Source organism: Canis lupus, chromosome 5 (assembly GCF_048164855.1).
Source record: "Canis lupus baileyi chromosome 5, mCanLup2.hap1, whole genome shotgun sequence".
Taxonomy (NCBI): Eukaryota; Metazoa; Chordata; class Mammalia; order Carnivora; family Canidae; genus Canis; species Canis lupus.
Genome location: NC_132842.1, coordinates 73,019,066 through 73,046,676, shown reverse-complemented (window position 1 = coordinate 73,046,676; position 27,611 = coordinate 73,019,066). Strand labels below are relative to the sequence as shown.

The following is a 27,611-nucleotide window of genomic DNA, read 5'->3' as shown; positions in this document are numbered from 1 at the left end:
CTGCACAACACTGTGAATGTACTTAATGTCACTGAATGGTATATTTAAAGTGGTTAAAATAGTTAATTCTGTTATGTATATTTACCACAATGAAAAAATACAAAAGACCTACGAAACAAGAAATACCAAATGATCAAATCCAAAAAGTGCTTATAAACTAGAACTTAAATAAAAACTTGAAACAAAACAAAAACAAAAAAAGTGCTTCTAAGTAGAGAAAATCAATACTTAAAAAGTACTGCCAGAGCATGCAACTATCAGTCTTCCATCTTCAGGTTTTGAGTTTGAGCCCCACGCTGGACATAGAGATTACTTAAAAAAAAAAAAAAATACTGCCAGAAAAACAATATCAATATGGAGAAAAGCATGACTAATTCTAAATAAATTAAAAACTAGGCATTCAAGAAATTTTGGAGAAAACGGATTAGCATATTTCTCTCATCTGTGGAAACGATAAAAATTGCATGCAATAGAAGAAAACATAAGCAATGAATTAATAGACCCAATTATATAAAATATACTTTCATGCAATGAGGAATAATATATCTAATACTAAAAGAGTGTAACAAATGGAAGCAAGACCTGCAATAATTATAATAAACCTTAATGTCTGCAATATAAATCCACCCAATTCTATATTACTGATCACTTATAATGTGGCAAACCGTAACTAATACTTATATCCATCAAAGGATACAAACAGTTTAAGTAACCACCAAGATCAAATCAGCACTTGGGAAAAAAGATTCTCACTACTAATTGAAAAAACTTTAATAATTTCAAGAGACTACTTCATTCCTATGAAAATACCAAAAATAAAACTAAACAAAATCAAGTGTTATCTGAGCTATAAGAAGATAAGAAATGTTCAGGCACTGGGACACGTTGGGTGGCTCAGCAGTTGAGCATCTGCCTTTGGCTCAGGGTGTGATCCTGGGGTCTGGAGATCAAGTCCTGCATCGGGCTCCCTGCGAAGAGCCGGTTTCTCCCTCTGCCTATGTCTCTGCCTCTCTATGTCTCTCATGAATAAATAAATAAAATCTAAAAAAAAAAAAAAAAAATGAGAGAGAGACAAATGTTCAGGCACAGCTGTAAAATCATGTTATCTTCAGACTGTTTTCTGGTTAGAGTATAAAACAGGTCATAAAATTGCCCATGGCCTGATTAATTTTCTAATTTTTTCCCCCAAAATTAGATAGAAGGGTAAAAAGCTAACTCTAATTCAAGAAACAGTAAGTTTGTTCAGAGAAATTAAAAATTGGAAACAATCAGCATGTGGAGAATGGCTTACCTAGGCTGTAATTCTATAACATTCTATATTAAAATAGAAACTGTAGGGGTGCCTGGGTGGGTTAAGGTAGAAATATACCAAATAAAGAGACTAGAGAATGGTGGTGATGGCTGCACAACACTGTGAATGTACTTAATGTCACTGAATGGTATATTTAAAGTGGTTCTAATTTTTTTCAGTTAAGCCTCTGCGCGCAGCTCAGGTCAGGTCCAACTCGGGCTCCCTGCTCAGCAAGGAGTCTGCTTCTCCCTCTCCCTCTGCCCCTCCCCACTGCTCATGTGCTCACATTCTCTCAAATAAATAAAATCTTAAAAAAGAATAAAATGGGAACTATAACCTATTTCAATAAGCTCATTTAAAAAGGTGAAAGAAAAGATTTTACATTAATTATGAAACTTAATATAATTTGTTAAGAGTCAAAAGCAGATCCAAAGGGATACAATGTTAGATGTCTCAAGGTTTGTACAGTAAAATGTTTACACACATTATTTTACAAATGCTCCTAAAAAAGTGTTCAAGACATTAAGCTAAAATTGGACATAAATTCTCCATTCTTGCCCCACCCTTTTTCCTCAGGAAAAAACTTCAACTTTGAGAGAAAAGCAACTTAAATTGTATTGATTCTCCCTTACCCCAAATCTTAAAGAAGTTCAAGACAACACTACAGGCAGAAAGACTTGTTAATTTTCTTGTTCCGTTATCTCTTTCATAAGCAAAAAGTCAAGTTAGACCCTGCACACAAACCTAGGGTTGTTTCATTTTACAGTTCTATACAAAAGCACTGAACTTCCACTAAAGAATTTGATATCAGAAGATATTTCACATTTGATTTTACCCTATTAGACAGAAATTATGAATGCAAGAAAATATATAACATAAAATGCTATATAAGGAATATAGATTTTAGGGTTGTAAACTAAAATCAAAAAGGTGAAGACACTGCCTCATGAAGCCTCTTAAGTAGCAGAACCAGTAGTAGAACCCAAGACTATAAATTCTCTCATCTGAAGCTTTTTTTCCCCTTTCAGGTAGAATTGAATATAGGATTTCCCTTTTGAAAACTACATTCCTAATTAGCATAGGCTATTTATTCCTTTTCCTATACTAAATCTCTTAACTATTCTATTACTTTGACTTCGTGGCATTATAGCATAATTTTTAAATGTTTTAAATTTATAAATTCAACACATTTTCAATATGTTAACTGGCATCTTAAGGACCGCCTCAAAATCTTAAAACCAGATTCTTTTTTATTTTTTTTAAGATTTTATTTATTCATGAGAGACACACAGAGAGAGGCAGAGACACAGGCAGAGGGAGAGGCAGGTTCCCTGTGGGGGACCCAGGTGCCCCTACCAGATTCTTTTCTAATGCTACTTTTTCTTTTTTTTTAAGATTTTATTTAGAGGATCCCTGGGTGGCTCAGCGGTTTGGCGCCTGCCTTCAGCCGGGGGCATGATCCTGAAGACCCGGGATCAAGTCTCACGTCGGGCTCCCTGCACGGAGCCTGCTTCTTCCTCTCCCTGTGTCTCTCTCTGCCTTTCTCTGTGTGTGTGTCTCTCATGAATAAATAAATAAAATCTTAAAAAAAAAAAAAAGATTTTATTTATTCATGAGAGACACAGAGGCAGAGACACAGGCAGAGGGAGAAGCAGGCTCCACGCAGGGAGTCTGACGTGGACCTCGATCCCGGGCCACCGGGATCACGCACTGGGATGAAGGCAGGCACCAAACTGCTGAGCCACCTAGGGATCCCTCTAATGCTACTTTTTAACTTCTTGTGAAGTCTAGCAAAATAACAATTGGTCTTTACAACATGTCTTTAATTTACAATGTACAGATGGATTTACTGTTAACGAAACAGGTCGTTTTAATTACAAGGTATATGAAAATAAATTCCTTTACTATTTCTACTCAAAGATAAACATCACGATTTTAGAAAATTAAAATACCTATTAACCTACTAAAACCTCAGTGTTGTTAGTGAAAGTTCCATGTTTCACAATTAATGATTAAGAATTCTTCAAATGGAAAAAAAAATTCTTCAAATGGGACACCTGGGTGGCTTAGTGGTTGAGAATCTGTCTGCCTTCGGCTCAGGGCATGATCCTGGGGTCCTGGGATCCAATCGCACATTGGGCTTCCTGCATGCTTCTCCCTCTGCCCGTGTCTCTCATGAATAAATAAAATCTTAAAAAAAAAAAAAAAGAATTCTTCAAAACTCCTCTAAACCTCTACTATGGTCTGTAAGTCTGACAGTTTATAATTCTGTTAATACCACTGTTGTATACTCACTTGTTACCAATTCAAATTCATGTTTTCAAAGCTTGTTTTGGACAAAGTTGTGGTATGAGCTTGTTTTGAATAGCTGGCTTTGATGGAATTGTTTTTGAAGATATTAGGATTTTCTTATCGAACTTTTTTGCACCTTGAGTGGAGAGGACCATGAAGTCCCCGATACCATGGTAAGAGCAGTGGTGTCCATCAAGTGATGAACTTAAAAGTTCAACTTTAAAAACCAAGAGGTCTGACCACCAACTCGACAGCGTTCGGTCTGGGCAAGGCTATTCTTTGCCGATCTACACAGCCCTCTGAAATCTTGAGAAACTTGCTCCTGCTATGGCCAGACTACCTGTGGTCGGCAGTGGCAATAAATCATGTAGCAGTCCCAGGAGTAGAAGGGGCATCTGTTCTGGCCTTGGTGAAGCTACTCCTCACAGGCAGTGGCTCTTGGAATAAAAAACCTGTGGAGCAGCCCACCTTGCCCGTCAACACCACTATTAATTACGGTCTGTGAGCAATGTGCCCCGGCAGCAAGGGACCTACGCCAGCAGTTGACACTCAGCTTTTAGTTGCAATGACTGACTCCACCAAGACCAGCTTGTTGAAAGGTATACCTCAACTAAATTTGGATTTTATTTCTTTCATCTCCCTTTACCTGAAACAATAGGGTAATTAATTTATCATTAGTTTGCAATATCATTGGTTTATTGGCTTATTACAAGACATTATCCTTTATGCCATTGGTTTGTAAGATATTAATATTATAAATTCTAATTCCCATAAACGTGTGTTAAATAAATTATTAGCAAAGACAATCTCTGTCTCGGAGCATAATTTGCCCCAAACAAAACAACTACTAGTTTTCCTTGGGGTTGATTCCTGTGGAATTTGATACTAAATTCCACAGTGGCAGAGACCACTTTCTTCTTTTTAGTATCTGACAGCACATTGTGGGCATTCAATAAATATTCAACCAAGTACAATTTCTAGGCTCTTGATTCCTCTAAACATTTACTTAAAAGCAGTTCACTAAGAAATTTCAATACATTTAGAGGCACAGAACATTCAAATCTTCACGTTTCCCATTTCTCACCAGGGATGTCTAAATCACAACTTTAGTTCCTTACAAAGTTTTGTTAACTGACTTCAGGAATATCACTTTGAAGTCCGTGTTAACTGAAAGGTTCCATTCAAGTAAAAGCAAGGAATGATATACTTTATATCACATCCATAACAAAGAATTTCAGCACAGGTACTACTTATATAGCAATCAGGAGCCCTCGGGTTTTTCTCCCTTAATAGACTAAAGTTAGAAAAAGAAAAATGGGGGGGGGGGGGAGCACAGAGAAAGAGGAAAAAGAATCCCCTTTCCCAAACACACATATACACATAAAATAGATTTCTGATGAATGATAGGTCCACACTTTAATCCCCAGAACCAACAAATGCCATCTTATTTGGAAAAAAGTCTTTGCAGATGTAATTAAGGATTTTTAGATGAGATTATCCTGGATTATCTGGATAGGTCAAAAATACTATCTCCAGTGTCCTTGTTAAGGGTGAAAATGAGTAAGAGAAACCTCATTTGAAATGGAGTTCAAAGGCCATGAAGGGGGTGCTCTCAAGCCCTACCAACTTGTCAACTGCAGACCCCGAAGGAAGAAACATACCTTGCGTCTTCCAACAGAAGAATCCTACTTTATTACAACAGTGGCAAAAGGTAAGATATCCTCCTAGCTAGGCAATAGCCCAGTCAATGAGAAACCATCACCACCCTGAACTCTCCTCCAATGGACTTCTGCTCAAAACAGCTCCTCCATACTTCCTCCTTTTTCCCTATAAAGGAGAGATATAACTTGCTTTGATGCACTTCACTTTATTGCACTTCCCACTCTGATTTTTGGAAATTGAAGGTTTGTGACAATCCTGTGTTGAGCAAGTCTATTGGCACTATTTTCCCAACAGAATTTGCTCACTTTGTCTATGTACCACATTTTTAAAATCTTGCAATATTTCAAGCTTTTTCAATATTATTATGTTTGTTGTAGTGATCTGCAATCAGTGACCTCTGATGTTACTACTATAATTGTTTTCAGGTGCCATGAACTGTGCCCATACAAGATCATGACCCTAATCGATAAATGTTGTGTGTTCTGACTGCTCCACTGACCAGCCATTCCCCCATCTCTCTCCCTTTCCTCAGCCTCCCTAGTCCCTGAGACACAACAATACTGAAATTAGGTCAATGACTAATCCTACAATGGTCTCTAAATGTTCAAGTGAAAGGAGGAGTCACACATCTCTCACTTAACTTTTTTTTAGCGTAACCTGTTTATTGAATTAGCTGACTCGATAGGGTGCCTTCTCATCAGGTCTCCTCTTTCTCTTTTAAAAAAAATTTTGAGGATATTTGGCAGTTACCTTAGTTTCAGATATACAACACAGTGATTCAAGATCTCTATAAGTTACATTATGCTCACCACAAGTGTAACTACCATGCGTCACTACACAAAACTATTACAGTATCATTAACTATATTTCCTATGCTGTGCCTTTTATTCCCATGACTTACTCTTTCTATAACTGAAAGCCTATATCTTCCATTCCCCTTCACCCGTTTTATCCCTCCCTCTGGCAACCATCACTTTGTTCTCTGTATTTGTAAGTCTGATTCTGCTTCTTGTTGTTTATTTATTTGTTTTGTTTTTTAGATTCCACATATAAGTGAAACCATATGCTATTTTTCTTTCTCAGTCTGACTTATTTCACTAGCATAATACCTTCTAGGTCCACCCATGTTGTAAATGTTGTAAATGTCCTTTTTCTGCATATCTCACTTTAAATGAAAAGCTAGGGGCAGCCCCAGTGGCACAGCGGTTTAGCGCCGCCTGCAGCCCGGGGTGTGATCCTGGAGACCCGGGATCGAGTCCTGCGTCGGGCTCCCTGCATGGAGCCTGCTTCTCCCTCTGCCTGTGTCTCTGCCTCTCTCTCTGTGTGTGTCTCTATGAATAAATAAATAAAATCTTTAAAAAAAAAATAAAAATAAAAAAATAAATGAAAAGCTAGAAATGATTCAACTTAGTGAGGAAGACATATCAAAAGCTAAGGCAGACTAAAAGCCAGGCCTCTTGTGCCAAACAGTCAAATTGTAAATGCAAAGAAAAAGTTCTTGAAGGAAATTAAAAGTTTCCTTTTAATTTTCAGAGTAAAATTTCAGGGAAATTTTACACACTTTTCAGAGTGTAGGGAATACATGAGTGGTAAGAAAGCAAAATGGTTTCATTGTTAATATGGAGAGATTTTGAATGATCTGGATAGAAGATCAAACCTGCCAAAATATTCCCTTAAGCCAAAGCCTAAGCCAGGGCAAGGCCCTAAGTCTCTTCAATTCTATGAAGGTAAGAGAGGGGAGGAAGCTGCAGAAGAAAAATCTGAAGCTAGGTGAGGTGGATTCATGAGATTTAAGGAAAGAAAGCCATCTCTACTTCATAGAAATGCATAGTGAAGCAGCAAATGCTGATGTAGAAGCTGCAGCAAGTTATCCAGAAGATCTAGCTCAGATTAATTGATGAAGATGGCTACACTAAACAACAGATTTTCTTTTTTTTTTTTTTTAAGATTTTATTTTATTTACTCATGAAAGATACAGAGCTAGCGAGAGAGAGGCCCAGGTCTCCAGGATCAGGCCCTAGGCTGTAGGCGGTGCTAAACCGCTGCGCCACCGCCACCGGGGCTGCCCCAAACAACAGATTTTCAATGTAGATGAAATGGCATTAAATTGGAAAGAAGATGCCATCCAGGACATTCATAGCTAAAGAGAAGAAATCAACACTTGGCCTCAAAGCTTCAAAGGACAGGCTGACTCTCTTGTTAGGAGTTAATGTAGCTGGTGACTTTAAAATGAAGCCAAAGCTCATTTACCATTTCAAAGATCCTAGAGCCCTTAAGAACTATGCTAAATCTACTTGTCTGCACTCTGTAAATGTAACATCAAAGCCTAGACAACAGCACATCAGTTTACAACATGGTTTTCTGAGTACTTTTTTTTAAAAAAAGATTTTATTTATTTTAGAGACAGAGTGAACATGCCTGCATAAATGGGGGGGGGAGGGGCAGAGAGAGAGGGACAAGCCCTCTGTGTTGAGTGTGCAGCAGAGTTCAGGCTCCATCTCACGACCCGACCCTGAGAGGTCATGACCTGAACCGAAATCAACTGAGCCACCCAGGTGCCTCAGTTTTCTGAGTATTTTAAGCCTACTGCTGAGAACTACTGCACAGAAAAAAATATATTCCTTTCAAAATATTACTGCTCATTGACAATCTACCTCATCACCCAAGGGCTCTGATGCAGATATACAATGAGATTAATATTGTTTTCAAGCCTAGAATATATTATTCCAAAACTAAAATTATACCAAAATAATTACTCCAAAATAAAAAGTTTATCTTTTAAAAAGGGAGTATCATTACACACTAGCATGGCTGAAATGAACAAAGGAAAACTGACCATATCAAGTGTTCACAAGGAAGTAAAGCAACAAGAACTCTCATCCATTGTTAGTATGAATGTAAAAAGTACAATATAGCCATTGTGGAGAAGTTTGATAGTTTCTCAGAAAGCTAAACATCCACTTACCAGATGAACCAGCAATCCTATTCTGAAGTATCCACCTAAATGAAAATTTATGTTCACCTGAAAACCCGCACATGAATGCCTATAGTGGCTTTGGTCATATATACAATGAGAACTGGAAACAAATGTCTTTCAAACCAGTGAATGAATAAACTGTTGTACATTTATAGAATGGAACACTATGCAGCAATTCATGGAACTCAGATGAATTTCCAATACATTATGCCAAGTGGAAGAAGCCACACTCAAGAATCTACATATTGTATAATTCCACTCATATGACATTTTTCATGTAAGGACAGAAAAGAGATCAGTGGGTGCCAGGTGCTAGGGATGGGGAAAGGACTGGCTACACAGAGTTACAAGGGAACTTATCGGCATAATTGGAACGGTTTTCTACCTCAATTATATTGGTCGTTACATGATTATATGCATTTGTAAAACTCAAGAGAACTTAGTATGATGACTTTATTATATGTGTGAATTATACCTCAAAAATTATATAGGATCTGTTTAAATGTTTAGAAAAAATTAATTGTATATGAAGTTGAATAAAATTCTGATTGTGAGCACCTAGGATCGAGCCCCACATTGGGCTTCCTGCTCAGTAGGGAGTCTGCTTCTCCCTCTCCTCCTCCCCCTGCTCATGCTCTCTTGCTTTCTATCAAATAAATAAAATCTTTTAAAAAAAATCTTAAAAAATAAAATAATAAAAATCTACATCTTTTGTTTAAAAAATTCTATAGCTGTAATATATACAAATAAAATTATAAACATAGATCAATGGTTTATGAATACAGAGATTGAAATGTTGGTTAATAAAATTATAAATAGGGCAGCCCCGGTGGCGCAGCGGTTTAGCACTGCCTGCGGCCCAGGGCGTGATCCTGGGGACCCTGGATCGAGTCCCACATCAGGCTCTCTGTATGGTGCCTGCTTCTCCCTCTGCCTGTGTCTCTGCCTCTCTCTCTCTCTGACTCTATGAATAAATAAATAAAATCTTAAAAGTAAAATAAAATTATAAACGGTTGGATCAAAAATTCACAAGTACAGAGACTGAAATGGTGGTATTACTTGATATTATCTTAGAGGAGTTTTCCATCACATAGAGGACTTAAATAAGGTCAAATTGTATAAATTTTTTATGTTAAATGGAGCTACCTTCAAACAGATATCCCTACCTAAACTGGAGTGGTAGAAGAATTCTAACCCTATGCTAAGCCATTAAAGGTAGATCTATACAATACAATTAGAACCAATTACACCTAACTAGAAACAGATAAATTACACCTAAAATAGAAACCTATGTACTCAAAGACAAAAACAAAGAGTAAGGGGTACTTAAGAGACAAGCAATTGAACCAAAGATCTCTGCAAAATACATAGACATTTATCAAGCCAGAAGAATTACTCTACAGAAAATACTTCGCAAACCCAATGATATACCATGAAAACATGTATCTGGAAAAAATAAATAAATTTTAAAAAAAAGAAAAAGAAAAAGAAAATCCTTTAGTTGGAAGTCTTAAAAGAAAAAAAGTCGCATAAAATCCGTATCTTTTCATCATTTACCGGAGTGTCATTATGGATGTTAACATTGAACAGCACTGTTTTCTTTTAAAAAAGATATTTAAGGGGCTTAGAGGCATAATACCAAAAAGGTTGCAAAAAAATCATTAAGCAAGTTTGCTTTATAAGACAGATGGTTCTGGGCAGCCCCAGTGGCACAGTGGTTTAGCGCGGCCTGCAGCCCAGAGTGTGCTCCTGGAGACCTGGGATCGAGTCCCACATACGGCTTCCTGCATGGAGCCTGCTTCTCCCTCTTGCCTATGTCTCTGCCTCTCTCTCTCTCTCTCTCTCTGAATGAATGAATGAATAAATAAATCTTTTTTTTTTTTTTTTAAGAATAGCCTTTTTTTTTTTTTAATTTTTATTTATTTATGATAGTCACAGAGAGAGAGAGAGAGAGGCAGAGACATAGGCAGAGGGAAAAGCAGGCTCCATGCACCGGGAGCCTGATGTGGGATTCGATCCCGGGTCTCCAGGATCGCGCCCTGGGCCAAAGGCAGGCGCCAAACCGCTGCGCCACCCAGGGATCCCTGAATAAATAAATCTTAAAAAAAAAAAAAGACAGATGGTTCTTAGAAGTTTGTGATCAAGTTTTTATAAAATCAGTCATTCCAAATACACTACAGGAGCTTGCTTAATTTAACCGGCAAATTAATACAAGGGAAAGAGATGGGATTCAGAGTCAAAAAGGTTTATTTAGCTCTGTTAACTACTAGCTGTAAGACCTGGACAAGTCACTCTTATCTCTCTTGTAAATATAGATTCATTTTAAAATTCAATGAATACTTAGAAAAAGAGTCTAGTACAATCCATGTGTCTAACACAAATATAGGTACCCCCAAATTGTTAGTCCCCTTTGCATTCATAAGTGTCTTGCTATGCACTAAGAGGGGAAGACTAAATAAGGTAGGACCGTATCCACAGGTTATTTAGTCCAGTGGATTTCTTAGGTATGAAACCACTACAAACCCACAAAAGAAAAAAAAAAAAAAAGAGAGAAATCGGACTTCAAAATTTAAAACTCCAATTCTTTAATTTGTATTCTGGTTTCTATACCACTATAAAATGTTTCCTATGGAAATTAAGAGTTAATTTTTTCACTAATGTTTTCTCAGTCCACATCTGTGTATGTCCTATCAGTGCTTATCGTAAATGTAGTCTCCTTAGACTTTACCAACGCCCCACCCACTCACCTCTGGCAACTACCAGTTTATTCTCTGTATTTAAGAGTGGTTTTTTTGGTCTCTTTTTCTTTGTTCATTTGTTTTGTGTGATACGAGTGAAATCTTATGGTATTTATCTTTCTCTGACTTACTTCACTTAGTATTATATACCCTTTAGGTCCACCCATGTTGGTGCAAATGGCAAGATCTTTTATTTTTTTTATGGCTGAATAGCAGTATTCTATGTGTGTATGTACCATATATTTATTCATCTGTGAATGGACACTTGGGTTGCTTCCATATCTTGGCTACTGTAAATAGTAATAAACATAGGGGTGCATATATCTTTTTGAATAATTAGTGTTTTCATTTTCTTTTCCCATTTTAAAATTTTATTTTGTATTTTATTTAAATTCAATTTGCCAACATACAGTCATCTCATTCTGTGCCTCCTTAATGCCCGTCATCCAGTTAACCCATCCCCCCTATTTTCATTTCTTTTGGGTAAATACTCAGTAGTGGAATTACTGAATCACATGGTAATTATATTTTTAATTTTGAGGAACTTCCATGCTGTTTTCCACAGTGGCTATACCAATTTGCATTCCCACCAACTGTACACAAGGGTTCCTTTTTCTCCACATCCTCACCAACATTTGTTATTTTGTGTGTACTTTGGAAAAATGTCTACTCTGACTTAAAAATCAGAAGACTGCTTATTTAGTGTTGAGTTATATATGTTCTCTATATATTTTGGATATTAACCTCTTATCAAATGTGTCATTTGCAAATATCTGCTCCCATTCAGTAGATTGCCTTTTTATTTTGTTGACAGTTTCCCTCTCCATGCCAAAGCCTTTGATTTGGATATACAAGTGTACTTCTGCAGGATCTGATGATGCTGACTGGCCCCTCTGTACTAGATTTCTTTGGGGATACTTGAGAATTGCCTTCTTTACACACAAGGTTAGGTACCTTTATTTTTTTATTTGATTTTTTAAAAGATTTTATTTATTTATTCATAGAGACAGAGAGAGAGAGAGAGACAGTGGCAGAGGGAGAAGCAGGCTCCATGCAGGGAGCCCGATATAGGACTCGATCCCAGGTCTCCAGATCACGCCCGACGTGCAGGTGGAGCTAAACCGCTGCACCACTGGGGCTGCCCGGTTAGGTACCTTTAGCCCTTACAAACACACATGTATTATTTATCTGTGTATGTGTATGTGTACATATATTTCTTCTAAGTAGTTCTGCTTCTCTGATGAACCCTAACTCTGCCAATCCTGACAATTTACTAATAAGGTTGCAACCATTAATACCCACTTTGCTGTGCCTTAACCAGCACCAAGTACCATCTTTTAAATTTCTTGCCTAACTCAACAAGTAAAACATGATCTCAAATTGCAAAATAGAAAGCATGATTTTTAAGAAATAAAACTTGTCAATCTTTTTTCCCTTTGTGCTTTCTAGAATTTATGCCCTATTTAGCCTTCTCCAACTTATACATTCATACTTTTGTCTACAACTTCGATAGCTTTATTATCTACATTTACATGTATTTATCAGGAAAGGATATTAATTTGGTCAAATGCTTTTCTGGCATCCAAAATGATCATACAGTTTTTCTATCATCTATTAAAACTTGTTAATAGATGTTCTAATATTGAGCCATATATGCATTTATTTCAGAAACCAAACTCTTGGATTGTAGAATATTATTTTAATAAACTGTTAAATTGGGATCCCTGGGTGGCGCAGCGGTTTGGCGCCTGCCTTTGGCCCAGGGCGTGATCCTGGAGACCCGGGATCGAATCCCACGTCAGGCTCCCAGTGCATGGAGCCTGCTTCTCCCTCTGCCTATGTCTCTGCCTCTCTCTCTCACTGTGTGCCTATCATAAATAAATAAAATAAAATAGAAAAAAAAAACTGTTAAATTCTATTTTCTAGTACTGAATTTAAGATTCTTACATTGATACTTGTAAGATTCTTCCACAGTTTCTTATTTTGTGGTTTTCATGAAGTTTTAGAATCAACATTTCATTGGCTTCCTTAAAAAGACCATAAACTTACCTTTAAAAAACTTTTTTATTTATTCATGAGAGACACAGAGAGGCAGAGACATATGCAGAGGGAGAAGCAAGCTCCCTGTGGGGAGGAGCCTGATGTGGGTACTCATCCCAGGACCCCCAGCCTCATGCCAGAGCTAAAGGCAGACACTCAACTGCTGAGCCACCCAGGCATCCTGGGGGGCTGCTGGTTTTCAAAGTTACCATGGAATTAGAGAGAGGAGGATGGCACTTGGGCAAGTTAAACTGCTACAAAGTTTACTGTTTTTCCTGAAATGTGGCCATTTTTCTTGAATAAATACTCCCAGTTTACTGTAAGCCTATGGTTAATTTTCAGAGTTCTGAAACAGTTGATTGTGTCTGCCCAGGTTCCCATTGCTTTTATGGAAGGGAGAATTTCAGAGGTTCTCACTGTCATTACTGCTGACATCCTGCACTTTAACTGAGAAACTCCTTTAACTCAGTTTTTTTTGTTTTTTTTTTTTGTTTGTTTGTTTGTTTTTGGTGGGGGGGGAAGCTAGCCCCAGTGGAGCTAGGGGTAGGGTGATGAGAGTGATGGGTGGGGGGGGTGAGGAGAGAATCTTTTTTTTTTTAAATTTTTTATTTATTTATGATAGTCAGAGAGAGAGAGAGAGAGGCAGAGACATAGGCAGAGGGAGAAGCAGGCTCCATGCACCGGGAGCCCGATGTGGGATTCGATCCCAGGTCTCAAGGATTGCGCCCTCCAGGATCGCAGGATTGCGTGGGCCAAAGGCAGGCGCTAAACCGCTGCACCACCCAGGGATCCCCGTGAGGAGAGAATCTTAAACACCCTCCACACCCAGTACAGAGCAGATGTGGAGCTGGACCTCATGACTCTGGGATCATGACCTGAGCCTAAATCAAGAGTCCGACATTTAAATAACTGAGCTACCTAGGCAACCCTTAGCTCAATCTTTATGTTTATTATTTTGCTATATTTGCTTTTGAATTTTTCTCTTCAAAATTTCAATATTTACATTTATTTCATTATTTATTTCCTCTGAAATTACTAAAAAATGCTTATCTTTAAAATCTTCAGTTCATACTATTCTCTATTTCCTTTAGTGTCAGCTGCAAAAAGAATCATCTTTTTTCATAACATTACTTTTCCTCAAATGATTAAATCTAGACTATTAGAGTTCATTTTTACAGTTGGGAGTTTTACTTTTTTCCCTCAGAGTAGATGAGAATTTTTGTTCATCTGTTGTATAGGTAGGTTCTAGTTATATACATTCACTTACGGTATTATGGAAGAGGGGTGAAATATACAGTTCATCAGTGTCCGCAGGTAATCTGCTTTCCGGATATGAATCCATCTCTTCTGAACATCAAATAAATTATTAGGGATATCTCTGGCCTCTTATGCCATGACTTTCACTTTGGAATAGCTATCAAAGCTTTATCCTAGGGAGAAATACCAGACTTAGCTAGTCACTTTGCATTTCATTTCCTCTACTTTTGTTATAGCAGTCTATAGTTACTTCAGACTCCTCATTCTTCTTTTTCTAATCCCAAAATTCATTCATTCATTTATAAAATATTCATTGAATGTGTACTATGTGCCCTCCATTAGCTTAGATACTGGGAATTCAGTGATAAACACAAAATCCCCAGCCTCAAGGAACTTATATTCTAATAGGAAGATGAACAAATACATAAGGTAATATAATTTTACAAAGTAATAAGTACTATGGAAAGGAACACAAAGAGACAACAACGGACTACAGGGGAGCTATTTCAGATAGGGTAATAATTTCTCTGAGGTGGTAATATTTCAGCAGAGTTCTGAATAATGAAAAGGAGAGAGTTATAAGCAGATGCAAAGGAAGAGGTTTCAGAAGAAAACAAGAATAAAAAAAGTGAAAGGATAACATCTTGGCATGTTTGAGATATAGCAAAGAGACCAGTATTAGAAAGTGAAGGAATGGTTGGAAATGAAGACTGAGAAGCAGGCAAGAGCCACATCACATACCGCCTTGTAACACATGATATGGAATTTGGGAAGGCAATGGGTGCTTCAAGCTAGAGAATGACATAATTTGTTTAATATACACTAAACTCCAAGGGGAGAATAGACCAGAGGGAAACACATGCCCTCTCCAAGCAGACTGTACAATGTGTCTTGAAAGCATTTCTCCAGGCTTTATCCAGGAGACAAACACCAGATGCTCAAAATCAAGAGTAAGGGCCGGAAACTGATTTATGCTCCAAGCACCCTTCAATTTCTTCATAATTGTTTCTTGGAGTCTGATACATTTTTGGAACTTCTACATATACTTCCAGCTGTGATTTCTTCTCCTACTCTCTATTAAATCCCATCTCCTTGTTTATCTTTCAGAAATTCACCAGTCTCATCAAATGATGGCAACCTTTCTTGATATATTACCTTTCAAAAAACATCTAACATATCTAACATATTACTCAAAGTCCTTTGTACTCGAGTCCTGCTGAAGTAGACAAAAATATCTCACAACCCTGGGATCATGACCCAAGTTGAAACCAAGAGCTAGATGCTTAACTGACTGATGACTTATGTTTATTATTTTGCAAGCTGACCCACCTTAAAGCTGACCCACCTTAAAGCTCTCTTTCAAGGGACCCTAAGAAAGCCTTTTAGCTCTCACAATTCAGGCATCAACGCAAATTACATTTCTGTGGGGGAAAAAATTATAACCAACAACACCTTCCCTGCAGAACTGTCTGCAGACAGACAAAAGCCATCACCACGGTGGTGAACTCCTTCCATAAATAAACAGCCCAGCCAACTGACTGTGGTAAAGTTGGTGAATTCTTCTGGTTACTTTATTTGGGAAGTATGACTGACCGACATATCATGGTATTGTCAGCTGTACGAATATTTATAGTAACTTCACACTTAACAGAATACTATCAGAACTTACAGAGAAATAATTTTTAAAAAATACACTTAGGCTGTACCACGTTCTTTTTTTTTTTTTTTTTTAAGATTTTATTTATTTATTCATGAGAGACACAGAGAGAGAGGCAGAGACACAGGCAGAGGGAGAAGCAGGCTCCATGCAGGGAGCCCGATGTGGGACTCGATCCCGGGACTCCAGGATCCCGCCCTGAGCCAAAGGCAGACACTCAACCGCTGAGCCACCCTGTACCACGTTCTTAATAAGAAAAATACTTTATCAGGAACAGATTCTCTAAGAAGAATTGTTCTTAACCTAATATTATTTCTTGGAAAATCATCCCTTCAAGCTGTCTATAAAATAACCTTTAATAAAAATTAAAAAAACTTTCCCCCCACAAGCTTCTGATAAAATAGGGGGATGTGTTCTACAAGAAAAATTCCAAAACCATAGTAAAAAGTATTGCAAAGGAATGAGTTAATCTGAATTAGATTTGTCAAAGTGAGCTTAATAATAATCTAACAGTTCTACTACAATCCTTCCAACTCTTTCTGTTTTTAGTAACTTGTCAATCACAAACCTAAGAATTTATTTAATGTGCCAGATCCAGACTCCATGGAACTCAAAGCCTCCAAAATTTTTCTTTTTTTTTTTCTTTTTATTTTTTTTTTAGGCAGATAAAGGTTTGTTTTATTGAATAACTGATCTGATTCATGCTGAGGCCACTATGTACAGACAAGAGAGAGGGAGTTTTATTTCTTGGTCTCTTCCTCCTTGGAGAGAGTCTTGATGATTTCCTCCTTCTTGGCCTGGAGCCGCTCTTCAAGGCGCTTGCGGGCCTCCTTTGTCTTAGATCTGCGGGCCTCAGCCTGGTCAGCCAGAAGCTTCTTGCAAGCCTTGTCTGCCTTCAGCTTGTGGAAGTGTTCCATGAGATCCGCTTGTTCTGGAACATGTTACCCTTCACTTTCAGGTAGAGGCTATGATACATGTGGTGGTCAATCTTCTTAGATTCACGGTATCTTCTGAGCAGCCTGCGTAGAATTCTCATCCTCCTCATCCACGTTACCTTCTCAGGCATTCGAGCATTGGCAGTACCTTTTCTCTTACCAATGCCCATATGCCTGCCCTTCCGTCGGGCCAGAGTGTTTTTCCGGCACCGAGCTCGGGAATGGACAGTCACAGGCTTCCGGATTATCAGCCCATCTTTGATCAGTTTTCGTATCTGATGACGGGAGTCTGCATTGGCAATTTCATTGGTCTCATTGGGGTCCAACCAGACCTTCTTTTTGCCACAGTGGAGGACACTGGAGGCAAGCCTCTTCTGAAGCATGAGCATACTAATGGCTGCGGCCAGCAGCAAAAGGAAAGAACCCAAAATTTTCTTTATCCTTCTTTGATCTGTGAGGTTAACATTTCTAAGAGAATCGCAATTTTTTTCTATAGGTGCTATGGCCTGATACATGGTTTAATTCCAGTATGAATATCCTATGTGGGACCCAGGAAATTTAACAAAAATCCCCTACCCCTGGACAAGCAGAGCAGGACTAACTCCATTTTGTGCTACACCTGCCACCTCCTGTATGACCCCCACATAACCTGCTTATTGCTTAAGGCGCTGCCCCACCCTAGCCAAACCGCTGGGCACACCCTAATCGGAAATCGGCTCATAACAATGTAACCCCGTCTTGTGCCTGCCAAAACTACACCCCCGATTCTGACCAAATAGGCCAGCTCAAATGGATACTATAGGGGGAGATGTAATTCAACTGGCCACCTGCGTGTGGACATGACTGCAACTTTCTGTATATCCCATTGGCCACTGGCCCCTATAAAGCTGCTAGGGCTCTTAGTCTCGGGGTCCAAGTCCCTGCTCCGCTGTGTCGGGTATACTTGGACCCAAGCTCGAGCTTGTAAATAAACCCTCCTGTGTTTGCATCGGTGTCGGCTCCTTGGTGGTTTCTCGGATTCGCAATCTTGGGCACGACACCTATAAATGTGTTTTCCAGTTATATAGAAAAATTTTTACCCTATTTCTTCCACCTTTGAAAAACAAAACTGTATCACTTCCTATAAATCTATCTATATATTTAATTACCAACTCTCTATTATTCAGATCAAATTTATCTTACACTATACTAACAGAACTAAGTCTTTTGAAATGTATGTCTTCAGTTGTCAAAACTATAAAATCTAGGTTCAGTTCTTCTATTAATGTTTTATTTCCCCAAACTTATTTACTCTTTTGAGAATACATCAGCCAAAAATTCAGTACTGTCATTTCAGCACAAGGTGAGGAATAGTGAATTTTTTTCTATATTTAAAAAAATTTAATTCCAATGTAGTTAATGCACAGAGTTGTATTAGTTTCACAGTAGTAGTGAAGTTTGAACACCTGTTATTTTACTCTTTTCAACATAATTCACCTCTAGAAGAAGCAGGCTGGGCAACCTTGAAGCATTAACTCTGGAGCCAGACTACTTAGGCTCAAATCCCAGCTCCACCCTGATAAAAGGTATGGGAGTTTACTTATTTATAACCTTCCTATGTCCCAGTTACTTCATCTGTAAAATGGGAATAATAAATAAATAATAAATAAATAAATAAATAGATAAATAAAATGGGAATAATAATAATGTGTCTTCATCATAAGATTTAAATGAGTTAATATTTGTGAAGCTCTCAGGATAGTGCCTGGCACTACAGGAAACATGATATAGCTATTTGTTAAAGAAAAATAATAAATAAGTATCTTAGGCGTAAGATAAATTCAGGAAAGAAATCTGGTCTTGAGTGAAAGTCAATTTGATAACTAGTTGCCCTTAGTTTTTCAAAGGGAAAAGTATTTAGATTATTAAGTGTATGGTCCAAATAACAAGAGATTCCTATGAAAGATTAAATAAGTTGGACCTGTAGCTTTACCTTTCTTATTTGGCTTTGATTCCCAATACCCTATATAACAACTTTCCCTATGAGTCCTTTCCAAGAAACGCTGTTTTCAAGCTCCTGGACAATAAAACATTGAATGTCAATCACAGACTGTTACTTAGCAAATACACAGAACTCATCATGGTCACAAGTACTTTTAGGAGATCCAACTGTGAGTTGTGAGTTATTAATAACTAACATTTATGGAATGTTTTTTATGGGTTAGAACACCGTTCTAAGTACTTTACATGTATAACTCATTTGATCCTCTCAATAAGTCTATGATAGGTACTATTTATCATTATCACCATTTTACAGATGAGGAAACTAAAGTACGGAGAATGACTTGCCCAAGGTTATTTACCTAGGAAGACACCAACCTGAAATTCAAGCCCAGGCAGCCTCGCTTCAAAGTCTGAGGTCTCAAACCACAGCTATGTACCATTCAATATGGAACATCACAGACAGTGCTGATGACTTTAAAAGGCTGACCAAGCTAAAAATGCATGCTATGCCATGCTACACCAGTAGCCAGAATTCACAAGCCAGATAATAATAAAGAGGCAATTTTCTTCTTTATCCTCTCATTCTCATTCTCCTAGGCCTCCCAAGCGAATGAAGTGCTTTATTATTTTTTTAAGATTTATTTATTTAGAGACAGAAAGAGAGAGCGTGTTTGTGCACGCATGCGCACAAGTGGAAGGGGCAGAGGGAGAGAAAATACCCAGCAGACTCTGCACTGAGCACAGAACCCCATACAGGGCTCCATCTCATGACCCTGAGATCATGACCTGATCTGAAACCAAGAGTTGGATGCTTAACTGACTGTGCCAGCCAGGCGCCCCAAGTGAAGTGCTTTAAATAGTGCATGGAACATAGTAAGTGCTTAGTAAATGTTAGGAGGTGGTGGTGACAAAAAAAAACAAACAGTAGAGTATGCTGCTGACCCTGCCTCACTTATTGGCTACGATATGCTAGGAACTGTTGATATCTCTACTCTCTTTTCCCCTTTGTGATTACAGGAAAGGAGTCAGGACAATACATACGTGCAGTCTACTCTTTAGACATGTTACTTTCACCTGACCATATACACACAAGCAAACTGCTTCACTCCTCAGGTCTCTTTTTTGGTTTACAAGGACTGGATTGGGGCCAGAAGAAAGTAGAATAAAGCAGCTTTGTAACCTTTTGATTAGCTGCCAAGGGCAGAAACAAAATTTGTGAAAAGCAACTTCATCAACTTAAACTTTGACTATTATTTGGAACCTAGCAAAGGATTCTAATGATAGAAGTTCTACATGTGAACAAGTGTTTTCAACCTCCCGATTCTTTATTATTGCAGTTTTTAAAATGATATGCCTGGACACAGTAAAGAACAGAGATGACAGTAATGGCAATTGGCAATAGAGTCTCCCTCTCTTAATTGTTCTGCATAGTTATTTAGATTAAAAGCTTAACAGATTCAAGATACATTTCAGAGAAAAAAGTAACAAACTCAAACATTTTCAATTCCAAAAAAACAATATTGGAAAAAATCTAGCAGTCATTAGAATTTTTCAAACTGCAGGTAAAATGTATTAATATCTTATTAACTTAGTGGAGATCAACAGTTTTAAATGAAATACAGTAAAACAAAATAGAGTAGAAAATATTACAATTCACATCCAGTAGTAAAAATAACACTTTCACAAAACTCCTGTTTCAATTTTAAACATTAATATGTACATTAATATGTACAAGTATTGGATAATACACATATATATGTGAGTACTGGGTAACAATGAAAAACTGCATCTTATAGTGGGTCCTGATCAAAAAAATTTGAAAGCCACTTTATCAGAATAAAAGAAAATGCCAGACAATAGGAGAAAAATATCCACTTCAAACTACATAGGAAATAACATTCAGAATTTTGGTGGTTCTCTAAATTACAGTATTTTTAAGGCAACCCTCTGAAAAAGAAAACCATCTGCATAAGAATTAATAGTTTAACAGTTATTCCAAATAAACAATTTCACAGAATGTGAGGTACCGACATTAAATAAATACATACTAACAGGAGATACACAAAAATGAGATAAAGCAAAGATTTTCTGTTCATCTAGCTATTAAATGTCACGCCAATGTTAGAGATGGCTTATTTTCTTTGCAAAAGCTCTCAATTCTCACTCTCATGAACACTTATTCATCAATGTTATCTAATCATTGCTTCCGAATCTACAGCAAAGATGTGGTAAAAAGAAAAAGCAGATTTGAAAATTTCAGTGAATTAGTAACACTTTTTAAAAAAATAAGACCTGTAAATACTATTTTTTTATCCTAAAATGTTCTCTAAATTCTAATTTTCTAAAAACCAAGTCACGTACACATTATTTTCTATGATGCTGTCGATAAAGAGAGTGAAGCTATCATATCAATCTAGTAGGAAAAAAAATTAACATCATTGTGCTAAATTAAAATTCCCTCTTATTTTGAAAAAAGGAGGAACAACAGGTAAATCTGACCTAAATCTTTTTCAACTACTATGGAAACTAAAGAATAAAGTTCAATCCCACCTAAGAGCTAATCATTCTAATTTATTCCCATAGTAACAGTGCTGATAGCAATAAACAATTTTTGTAAATTCAGTAATTACATTATTAAATTTCAGGTAAAAGTACTATTGAAATTTTAGAAGAGAAACTGATTATCAAACACACATAAAAGAGCTTCTTTTGAAACAAATATTAAATGTTTAAACCAAAGTACATTCTAAACACCAATAAGTAAATTATCATAGCAAAGCCTAGACTTTTCAGCTCCATAATAGTATTTTTCTCAAAAAAAGAAAAAAAGAAAAAAGCTACTATGAAAAAGGGTGTACTTATGTCTGAATTAACAAGTGGAGTTAATATGTAAAAAATAAGTAGTATCCCTAACCAAGTGTCACTTCTTACCAGAAATAACTGTAGTTTTTTTCTGTTAACCAGATCCCATGATTCTCAACTGTTTTTAAAATACTCAGAAAAATCACTTCTCCTATCTCAGTCCCAGATTCTTAAACTACCACCTCAACTGATATAAAATCATCTCCTTCCCTTGGAGACGCAACAAAAATTTTTATATTTGGGAATAACAAAAGCACAAAGAAGTATCCTAATATGATTAATGATATTCTAAATGACTATTTGCATTTTTTAATTTACAAAGGAATTGATTTGTCAAAATTCTCCTCCTCTTTTCTAAGTAAAACTAAAAACATTTAGTTTTGCACAAAGTTCCAAATTTGGAAATGAAACACAGGTAAGTCAGAAATTTTAGTTTTAGTTTCGTTTTGTATTTCTAAGTTGTTAAATTCATATTGGGAACATTAAGATTTCAGAGTTTGAGACATAAATTTGTTGAATACTTTGCAGATCAAAGAAAGAAAAAATATTAAGATCAAGAAGGGCAGCCCCGGTGGTGCAGCAGTTTAGCGCCGCCTGCAGCCCAGGGTGTGATCCTGGAGACCTGGGATCGAGTCCCAGGTCAGGCTTCCTGCATGGAGCCTGCTTCTCCCTCTGCCTGTGTCTCTGCCTCTCTCTCTGTCTCTCATGAATAAATAAATAAAATCTTACAAAAAAAAAAAAAAAAGATCAAGTAAGACATGTTAGTAATATAAAATGCACTTTATTAAAAATACTGCCTTTTCTCCAAAAACTCAAAAGTAACTAACTTCCACAAGATAATTTTTTTAAGAGGCAAAGACCTGGTCCTGTTTTCCTTAAGCTATAAAGGAAGAAATCACTAAACTAGTAGAACTCTGTACAAAAAGATCATGAACTCTGAAGCCAGAAAGACTAAGTTCAAACCCAGCTGCCCAACTAACTGTGTTACTTTGGGCAAGTTTTATAACTTCTGTGCCTTGTTTCCTCATTTGTAAAATGGAGATAAGAACAGTACTTACTTCACAGGGTTGTAAAGATTAAAGAGTTAATATAATTAAAGAGTTAAACCACACGGAATAGTTATATATATATATATATATGAATATAATGAATTTATTATATATAAATGAATGAATTTATTATATATAAATATATAATATTATATATAAATATATATATTTCATTATATATATATTCATTCATTCATTTATTTTAGACATAGAGAGAGAGAGGCAGAGACACAGCAGAGGGATAAGCAGGCTCTCTGCCAGGAGCCCGACATGGGACTCAATCCCAGGTCTCTAGGACCGCGCCCTGGGCCAAAGGCAGGCACTAAACCGCTGAGCCACCCACGGATCCCCTAAAGCTGCTTTTATGTTTACTGTTTTACCATTATAGATTTTTACAGTTCATTTGTGAAGACTCCCAAATGAAATTGATTTAACTGTACCTATAAAGAACATGATTTTATATTAAACTGATGCAAATTAACACAAGAACCTCAAACTAGATTACTGATGAGAAACCAGTGTTTTGAAAACATAAAATCATAAAATCTTTAAAAAATCATATACCATTGTCACTGGTTGAAATAACATTTTCTTAGGATGAAAGTTTAATTCTAATTATGTTATCTCCTTCTGCTTTTTTTTTTTTTTTTGCTACCACCTGGTGATATAGGTTATATTACATCCTATAGTTTAATTCAAATATGTAGAAAGAAAACCAAATTCAGGATTTAAGTGTAAATGTCATTCTTACATAATGTTACCTAGTTCACATGAGCAGCCTGTACATGTATTATTGAAACCGAACATAGTAGGGACCCAAAATAAATTTGCTAAAAGAAATGTATTACAAAGATTATTGCTATTTTCTACAGCAAATAAAAGCAAGTCTACCTAGTACAAATTATTAACCAAGCTAATAAGTTAAAGTGCATCCAACACAATCTGTAGTAAGATCTTTAAGACGTTAAAGTACTAGACTGCCTTGGGAAGGATCTGTTAACTTACAGTTAAGTCAGCAGTATTTTTTTTCTTTCTTATCTTTTTAAAAAAAATTTTCCACCCAAATGTTAGAATTATTTGTTCCAGTTCTGTGAAAAATGTCACTGGAATTTTGAAAGGAATTGCACTGATTTTGTAGATTGCTTTGGGTAGTATGGACATCGTAATAATATTCTTCTGATACATGAACATGGACTATCTTTCCATTTATTTGTGTCATCTTCAATTTTTAAATCAATGTCTTATAGTTTTCTGTATACAGGTCTTTCACTTCCTTGGTTAAACTTATTCCTAGACATTTTATTCTTTTTGATGCCATTATAAATGGGATTGTTTTGTTAATTTTTCTTTCTGATAGTTCATTATTATTGTGTAGAAATGCAACAGATTTTTGCATATTGATGTTTTACCTGCAAATTTACTGAATTCATTAATTCTAACACATTTCTGGGGAGACATTAGGTTTTCTACATGTAGAATTAGGTACCTGCAAATAATAGCAGTTTAACTTATTCCTTACCAATTTGGATACATTTTCTTTTTCTTTGTGTAATTGTTGTGGCTAGGACTTCCAATACTATGCTGAATAAATACAGTGGGTAAGAGCGGAGGCATCTTTGTCTTGCTTCTGATTTTAGAGAAAAAAGCTTTCAATATTTCACTGTGGACTATGTTTGTGATGGCTTTGTCATATACAGTCTTTATTATGTTGAGGTATGTTCCCACTATTGCTATTCTAAGAGTTTTATGAGTTTTATGATTTCAATGGAGGTTGAAAGGATAGCACTATTTATAATTTCCTTTTTTGATTTAAAATACTAATACAGGGGCACCTGGCTGCTTCAGTCGGTAGAGCATGTGACTCTTGATCTCGGGGTCACGAGTTCCAGTCCCATGTTGGGCGCAGACTAGATTACTTTAAAAAAAAAAAAAGTAAAATACTACTACATATTTAAAAGGAGAAAATAGTAAAGATAAATTTTATGAAGTCCATATTTCAAATAACTGGGGTTTTTAATTATTTTATTTATTTATTCATGACAGACACACAGAGAGAAGCAGAGACATAGGCAAAGGGAGAAGCAGGCTCCCTGCAGGGGGCCTGATGCGGGACTCCATCCCAGGACCTTGGGATCACAACCTGAGCCAAAGGCAGATGCTCAACCACCTAGCAATTCCCAAATAACTGTCTTTAAATATACTATAAATAACAAAGAAAATACTCAATTATTTTTACATTTAATAATTAGATACTAGGACTTAGATTGATGGGACCAAATAAAGATATCAAGATGATGGTATGGTTTGCTATGTTCTCTGCCAATAAAACATATTCAGTTTATGCCATACATTCTATATAAGAACATGCACCTGTATTTTTAGGTTCATTAGCAAATAGAAAGTACACCTATTTTCAACTTTATTCAAAATGTAATAATCCCTTGACATAAATGAATGTATGAGAAGAAAAACTATTCCTATTTTTTTTTTTAAGATTTTTTTTTTAAACATTTTAATTTTTATTTATTTATGACAGTCACACAGAGAGAGAGAGAGAGAGGCAGAGACATAGGCAGAGGGAGAAGCAGGCTCCATGCACCGGGAGCCCGACGTGGGATTCGATCCCGGGTCTCCAGGATCGCGCCCTGGGCCAAAGGCAGGCGCCAAACCGCTACGCCACCCAGGGATCCCTTTTTTTTAAGATTTTACTTATTCATGAGAAACACAGAGATAGAGAGGCAGACACAGGCAGAGGGAGAAGCAGGCCCCATGCAGGGAGCCCAACATGGGACTCAATCCGGGGTCTCCAGGATTAGGCCCTGGGCTGAAGGCAGCATTAAACCGCTGAGCCACCCAGGCTGCCCTATTCCTAATATTTTTAAATACATTTTGAACTATTTCTATGTTAAACTAGTATATGTTAACTATTTTTAACTATTCTTCCTCCATTTAAAATACACAAAAGGTAAAATATCCTGCCGTTATATGCAGAACACAAAAGTCTTTTAGACAAACAACTACCAAAATAGAAGTTTTATCAGCCTTTTATCTGAAAGCAAAACAAAAAGAATGAAGTTATGAAGTGGCTTAGGCAAATCACAGAAACCATCACACTGCAAGGTACAAAAGGTAAGGGCATGGTAGAGGTGTACTTTGCTTCTGGAATTTTTAAAGCTGCACTTTCCTTAAAACATATTCCAGGGTTCAAGAATAAAAATTAAACCATGTAAAACAAAGCACAGTAACAAGGAAAATGACAAAACAGCAAAATAATTAAACCAAATAAAAACAGAAAACCTGGGGCACACGGGTGGCTCAGTGGTTAAGCATCTGCCTTTGGCTCAGGTTGTGATCCCAGAGTCCCACCCATATGGGGCTCGCCATAGGGAGCCTGCTTCTTCTCCCTCTGCCTATGTCTCTACCTCTCTCTGTCTCTATGAATAAATAAATAAAATCCTTAAAAAGTAAAATAAGAAAAAAAAAAAACCAGAAAACCTGACAGGCATAAAATAATATGCAGAAATTTATTTTAAATTGAGACTTCAGGGTCACAAGTTAAGACTGCCAAACTAAAGGAGAAATTTCTATAGAAAACTGACAGTGATTCCTCTCCTGAACATTACAAACATATACACTAAGTTGTCTCTAGTGATATTTTTATTTCTTTGGAAGCTGGGTAAGACAGGCAGGCTTTTTAGTAAACAGAAAATCTATTAGTTCTGGGTAAGAAGACCAGGAGCATGAGCACAATTGCTCCAGTGAGACCATGGGATGTTCATTTCATGTAAAGGCTTTTATAGAAGAAGAAAAGAGACTCCCTAAGACTAATTTCAACTTCTACACAATTTCTTTCTAGAATCCGCCTTTGAAGGCAAAATGACTCCAGCCTTGCATTTAAAAATCTGTCATAAGTTTCTTATCTTAAAACTCATTCCTGTGATACAAATGTATTGAAATGAACCACTAAATACTACGTTGTACTCTCTGATCTGCAACTTTGAGGGAACTAAAACCCACTTCTGAATGCATGGACAAGACTTCTTTATTTGTAAAAACTGACCTTAGAAAAATCACCAATTCTTTGTCTTGATTTCCTTATTGTAAAATGAAGGGGTAAGTCTGAGCTCTGTGGTTCCCTCCAGCCGTAGTAGAAATTCATCTAGGTTTAGACTTACGACATACTCAAGAAAGAAAAAGTTCAGAGATGATAAAGGTTAAAAGAGGGCCTTACATCAATCCAAATGTTTCTCTATGAAATATCTGTGGCTAAAAAAAAAAAAAGTCCACAAACCAGGAGGTAAGGAAACAGAGTCAGCCCATACTCACTGGAGTTAGTTTTTAAGGATGCAAAATAATAAGATCAGGCTGAACAGAAACTAGGGTTTCCAGTGTAGGTGGTGGGGAAGATAAGAGGTATGGGTAAGGAGCTCTCAGCCGTTAGATGAGGCCTGAAAGCCACCCAGAAGGGTACTTCTCTGTAGGTTCTAGGACTAGTATGGCCAAGCTCCAAAGTCCTTTGCTAAAAATAGCTGAAGGGAGTAGCCCAATTCTGGAATGAGCCAAGGTCTATGCTATGCTTGCATATGTATATGTATCACATAATGAAACTTTTCTGTAACTCAGTAATCAGAAGTGAAACGGACACTAAAAGCTGTATTTATTCTGTTCACTTAAGTACTAAATTTCAGAGCATAATTTATATTTCAGAAGCTGCTCACACAAAAATATTTGCAATCAAATGCTACACACCACCATAAACATCAGAAAAACAAAAGTAAAAATTATCCAATCCTGTGTCTCAAAATATACCTCAGATCACAAAATTTGAGAAATAGGAACTAACCACTATTAAATCCAATCTCTTCAAC

At 36.8% G+C, this 27,611-nt stretch overlaps 1 protein-coding gene and 1 pseudogene across 3 annotated transcripts in view; both read right to left on the bottom strand.

Moving 5' to 3' along the window:
- EYA3 (EYA transcriptional coactivator and phosphatase 3) overlaps positions 1–27,611 on the bottom strand; it is a 104,326-nt gene that overhangs the window by 74,971 nt on the left and 1,744 nt on the right. Inside the window, exon 2 of one of the 3 annotated variants that reach the window (XM_072827557.1) lies at positions 14,268–14,430. The exons of the other annotated variants lie outside the window; for them this stretch is intronic. The gene's annotated coding sequence lies outside the window, so the exon portion shown is untranslated. The remainder of the gene's footprint in view (positions 1–14,267; positions 14,431–27,611) is intronic. 3 annotated transcript variants of the gene reach the window in all.
- LOC140634080 (large ribosomal subunit protein eL19-like) lies at positions 16,540–17,379 on the bottom strand (annotated as a pseudogene).